General features: G+C 38.2%; 1 non-coding gene across 1 annotated transcript; it reads left to right on the plus strand.

Annotated features, from left to right (window-relative positions):
• On the plus strand, positions 1-104 carry LOC111461883. The gene has a single exon (XR_002713667.1). It is a non-coding gene; the product is annotated as a U6 spliceosomal RNA (small nuclear RNA).
• The last annotated feature ends 6,306 nt before the right edge of the window (positions 105-6,410 follow it).

Raw genomic sequence — 6,410 nt, forward strand, 5'->3', positions numbered from 1 at the left:
GCAAACTACGGGGACATCTGATAGAATTGGAACGATACAGAGAAGATCAACATGGCCCCTGTGCAAGGATGACATGCACAAATCAAGAAATGATAATAGAGCTAGGCACCAAGTGGTGTGCCAACAAGGACATTGAACCCCCAAGATGGTAGATTATGAGATCTCACATTGGTTGGAGAGAAGAACGAAACATTCTTTATAAGGGTATGGAAACCTCTCCCTAGTAGATGCGTTTTAAAATTATGAGACTGATGGTGATACGTAACAAGCCAAAACGGACCGTATCTACTAGCGGTGGGCTTGGACTGTTACAGAAAAGAGACTATGTCCACTAGTGTAATAATCCATGTATCGAATTTGGATTAGGATTCAGCACTAGATAGCCTCGATATTCTCCTGCGACATGGTCATTCCACAAATTAACACAAGTCCTTCTAATATGATTTGTCTTCACTCACATACATCTCAGGAAAATTTATAAGAAGTCACTAAACATAAAATTGTTTCAAGTAAAACACGCTTAACCATAAAGTTTCTATAATAGTGCACAATTGTGCCTCTAAATTACTTTAAGAATCGTGTCCTAGGGTTTAAAACCGCTCGAAAAAGTCGAACATATATACAAAGAAGTCGTAGTTTCATGAGCTATGGATGTCTTCCACCAAAAAAGAGACTCATATGTTCCAACTTTAGGCTCACCGACAGTAACATTAAGATGTCAAAGTAGTATTTCTATTAGTGTATATCGATTCTAACATGTCAACGTAATTACTCTAATCTAGGCATTTACTTCGTGTCTAGCTAGCTTCCTAGCTAATAGATGACAATCATTAAAGGCCACGAAAGATTCTTTCTCAGTTACAACACCATTAAGAGATTCCTTGTCAACAAAGACCATTGCCACCCTTTTTGCCATTGACTTCAAATGAAACATCTTCAATTGAGTTGAGAACGACGACAGTCGACCCAACACGACAACTGACATAAGCTTGATACTCAATATCAATACGTTAACATACTACTACTTCCTCATTTCATTAAGCTAAGCCAGTTAACGGTTCAATCCAACTCCTTCCGTGACCAAAAAAAATGTCTATTGTGAGTCCCTCGTGGACCATAGAGAAGCAAATCCAAATCTTAATGTCGAAAAATGTTAACTAAGGAACCACTCGGACCAAGTAGCAAACTAAAAATCTAACCTTTAGTGACGAAAAGTGCAATTTATCTGAATTCGTTCGATGTATACCTATCATATTGTTTGCATTGGAGTAGGGTCTCTTTATATCATTTTCTTCTCCTTTAAGTAGCTACCTAGCTCTTCATAATACTCACCCCACTATAACATTTTTGCATATACGTCCAAATCTATAGACATTCCCCCACAAAAATATCTTCCCTACCCTTATTAACCCACCCAAATTCCCTAAGGTAGGCGCCATCTTTGATCAACTTCTTCTAAACTTCGATCTCATGGGCTGCGACCCTAGCCTACTGCCACATCACCGACAGATAGCAACCGAACAACATCCAAATCCAAGACATGTTCTTCAAACAAAGTAATATCCAAATTTACCAACAAATTTACAAAACCCATCATTAGGTGTAACATCTCTAGCGGATATTGTCTTCTTACCGTTCAAGCTCACATTTAACTGATATTGTTCTTTTTAGGTTTTCCTTCAAGATTTTTAAAATGCGTCTGCTAGAGAGAAGTTTCTACACCTCTAGATGTGAGATCTCACAATCCACTCCATTCGGGGCCCAGCGTCCTCACTAGCACTCATTCCTTTCTCCAATCGACGTGGGATCCCCCAAATCCACCCCCTTTAGAGTCAGTGTCCTTGCTAGCACATTGCCTTGTGTCCACCCCCTCAGGGCTTAGCCTCCTCGCTAGCACATCGTCCAGTGTTTGACTCTGATACCATTTGTAACAGCCTAAACCCATCTCTAACAGATTTTGTCCTCTTTGGCTTTCCCTTTCGAGCTTTTCTCAAGGTTTTTAAAACGCGTCTGCTAGAGAGAGGTTTCCATACCTTTAGATGTGAGATCTCACAATTCACTCCCCTTCGGACCCCAGCATCCTCGCTAGCACTCATTCCCTTCTCCAATTGATGTGGGACCCCCCAAATCCACCCTGTTCGAAGCCAGCGTCCTTGCTAGCACACTGCCTTGTGTCCACTCCCTTCAGGGCTCAGCCTCCTTGCTAGCACATCATCTAGTGTTTAGCTCTGATACCCATATAAAGAATGCTTCTTTCTCCTCCCAACATATATAAGATCTCACATTAATGAATTATATGCCAAGTTGACCCAAGTGGGGGAATGAAGAAACAAGAAGTAAGAAGAGCAATGATACATGTTCCAAGCGTTGACATAGGAGAGCGTTGACATTCCCCAATCCAAACACAAATAATATAAACTCAAATAATTGGAAGGAAACTAGAGAATTAAAATCCAAGTGGGTTGGCAAAAGCCACGTGATGTTGTGGGGTGCCTCACGTGCCTTAGTGGAATATCCAAAAGCATGCATTGCACCTGAAAGGTAGGGTTCATGAAGATACCCACAGACCAAACAATATGGAACTATCAGACGCCCACCGCCCATTGAATAAATAACCAAAAGAAATTCTCCACTAAGCACCACAGAATCAAAACTGGAATGCATTTTAATTCATATGATATGAGTAATCCCTAAGGGGCCCTCTCTTCCCCCCATTTTGCTGCCTTTTTGTTGAATCAATGAATTAAAATATGATACCAATCTGAACTGCTATTGTTTGTGTGGAGGCCCTTTCCCTTTCCCAACCCTTGTGGCCTATCTTTGCTTTATGATCTTCATCCCTCCCACGTGTCTGGTCTTCAAATTCCCCAGCTGTAAAGCTTCTAACAAACACATTTTGTTCTTCAAACTTCTCTATAATACATCTCTTAATGATTTGCTTTATATATATATATATATATATATATGTATGTTGTCGAGTTTTTCGATCGTGTGTGTGTCTAGAAACTTTGGTTTGTAGCATACGTGTTTGGTTTGTGTGAGTATTAATTATTATCATTATTATAAGCTGATTTTGATTTTTTGATTGATTAAAGATGTATGTCTTAATAAGTTGAGATATGTTTAAATTGGTTTGTATGTGTTTAAAACATGAAACGTGAAGTTTGTGTATAGGTGTTTGAGTTTGTGTTAACATGAATATAGTTCAACTTGTTGATTATACTTTGACCAGAGGTGATAGAAAACTTTTTCGAAGTATTTTTATAATGAATTTGCAAAATAATAAAAAGGTAGAGCAAAACTGTAACGGTTCAGGACCACTGCTAGCAGATATTGTCTTCTTTAAGCTTCCTCTCAAGGCTTTAAAACATGTCTGATAGGAAAAGGTTTTCACACCTTTACAAAGGGTGTTTCGTTCTCCTCCCCAATCAATGTGGGATATCACAAAAGAAGTCGTTGAGGCTTAAAACGTGTGGAGCAGCATCCCAACGGCTGTTTTTTTAGCGTAGAGAAGCTAAAATCTGAAATATTCTTGTCAAAATAGTTTGTAGCATCACGACGTGGTTGCATGGTTTTATAACTAAATTAGGGTTTCTGGCTACTACAAAGGGTGTTTTTACGGTCGTAGATTAACAAGCATTTAGTTCATTTACTACCCAGAAAGTCTTTTTCGTCAAATGACTCGTAGGAAGTGAGAAGGGTCCTTACTACTCCGTCCCACATAGTATACTACTATCAATGGACAAACGTACTTCTATTAATCAGTACTCATTGACATCTTTGTTTTCAATGCAATGGGTCATTCTTGAGAGACCCTTTATCGTTCGTAGTTCGATATCCAGGTGTCCTAGACACAGAGGAGCGTATATTATTAGTATGATATAAATGAGAAAATGTTGAAGTTATCTAAAAACTATATGTTTGGAATTCCACTTCCCAAAAGGCTCCAAATGTGAAGGTGTAGCAAATAAAATGATACCTAAAGTAGCTCAAAAGTAAATCATATTATCATGGGAAGAGATCATGATGTGTTTGCTACTTGTTTCAAAAAACATAATGGGAAAGAGAAATCATTGAAAGGGAATGAGGAATATGCTTTGAATATGAGGATGCATCACATGGATTATAATATATAGTTGGAAACTATAGTCGATACATGTATATCAATCAAACTATATATTATATTTAAACTAAGATATGCTTTCCACCCCTAAATCATACCTTATATTATAATTCCCTCCAACAATTATTTAATCTTATCCTTAGTTTCACAAAAATATCTAATTCTCACATGTTTATAATATTTATAATAATAATAATAAAGATTTTATTCAAGGTAGCTAACGACTTCAATTAGAGGCGCTCAGTATGGTGTCAAATACAACTATTGGTGTCTTTTCATTATAATTTTGGGTTGTTATAAAGTCAACTGTCTATACAATGACGGTGTGAGATCCGAATTGGTTGTAGAAGAGAACAAAACATTCCTGGAAACCTCTCTTTAGAAGGGCGTTTTAAAATGAAAGCCTAAGATAGACAATATCTGCCTCCTGATTTTTTTTTTTTTTTTTTTTTTAATTTTTTTATTTGAGATATAACCATGAAATCCATGTTCACTAATATTATTTGATTTTTTGTGGGGGAGGTGTTTGCTTAAAAGATGAAATTATTGTAAGTGCTAGGTGTGAAAATAGCGTCCCACGTGTCACCCGTGTCATTGGGGCGTTTATGATCGTGGGCTTTCTTTTATATAAATGATACATTATTTATATCAATTATGTTATGTTTAGTGGTCGTCTAAACATTGGTTAGGTGACTGAAAGCGACTTTAATTAATCAGAAGCTCGACAAAGAAGATGCCAGTGAATCTTACACCAACCAATCTTGACCCTACAAAGCTCATTGAAATCTTTCCAGCTGTGAGGCTGACAGCGATACGTAACGGGCCAAAATAGACAATAACTACTGACTATGGACTTGGACGGTTACAATTAGTGCTGGAGCCAGACACAAAGCAGTGTGCCAGCAAAGGACGTTGTACCCCAAACGGGTAGACTGTGAGATCCATATTGAGAGAGGGAAACGAAACATTCCTTGTAACAGAGTTTTTAAATTTGAAGGCTTCAATTTGGCTGATTGGCCCTCGCCAGTTGATTTCAACTATCAACTACCTTCGCTCTCATGCTTACCCACCACCATCTGGATTTTAACTACCACACTTTTCTTCTGCTTAGATGGAGAAGATTTTCTTTTTGGTTGGCAGTTGCAATACTCTTATCCACAAATGTGGATTCCATGGTGAGGTTTTTGTTGGAAATGCTTTGATTACGATGTACTCGAGATGGGAACATCTTGTGGACGCTCGACAAGTGTTTGATGAAATGCGCAGCCGGGATTGGGTATCCTGGAGCGCGTTGATTACTGGCTATGCACAAGAGGGAGATCATGGGTTAGAAGCTATTTTGGTGTTCAATAATGGAATCCAAGCCATGCATGGCCAACGATGTCATTCTCATTTGATAAAAGTAGGATTGAACTTCGACCCTATTATTTCAGGTACCCTCCTAGACTTGTATGCAAAGCGTGGGAGCATTCAAGAATCCCAAAGAGTTTTCAATGAAACATAAAGTCAATTCACTTGGACAGCATTGATCTCCGGCTACGCACAACACAGAGATTACGATTCGGTGATGAAACTGTTCGAAAAGATGGAGAAGGAGAAGATAAATCCTGATCGCACAAGAAAGCACAAAAGAATATTGGCCAAAGGTTTCTATTGATGATTCAAGTATATAAGAATGCAGAGAATGCAGAAACATCTTCAAAGCACGGGTTAAAGTATATATACAATTCCAGTTTACTATATATGACTATCTACCATATATATCTCTATCCGCTTTTTAGTATAAATAGTGATTTAGACCATTTTCGATATATAGTTTTACTATCTATAACAATTGAATAAGCTATAAATAAGCTTCATAACCCAACACTATCTTCTTGTCTGAATGCAGCAGGAACAGGGTGGTGGACATGGGTGGTCGAGTTTTCGATATGATGATCAAAGATCATAGGATTGAGGCAGCAGCAGAGCAGCAGTCCTGTATGGTTGATATGGTGGGGCGTGCAGGGGGATTGGAAGAGGGTGAGGAAATGGTATACCAGGAGGGGCGGGAGTACGTGCATTACAGAGCTTGCTTGGAGCATGTAGGATACATGGGAATGTGGAGATCCGCTCCATGTTGTGATTGATGAACTAACTAACTCTCACAGATTTATTTGAACTTGATGGATGATTAATGAAAATAAATATCTGTTCATCTCTTATTTTTCTCGTGGGTGTTTCCTTCTCTTTTTAACCATTCAACTATCAGACTCAAAGAAAAAAGGAAAAAAAAAAACAAAAAAAG

This window comes from Cucurbita moschata, unplaced genomic scaffold (genome assembly GCF_002738365.1).
Source record: "Cucurbita moschata cultivar Rifu unplaced genomic scaffold, Cmos_1.0 Cmo_Scf00025, whole genome shotgun sequence".
Lineage (NCBI taxonomy): Eukaryota > Viridiplantae > Streptophyta > Magnoliopsida > Cucurbitales > Cucurbitaceae > Cucurbita > Cucurbita moschata.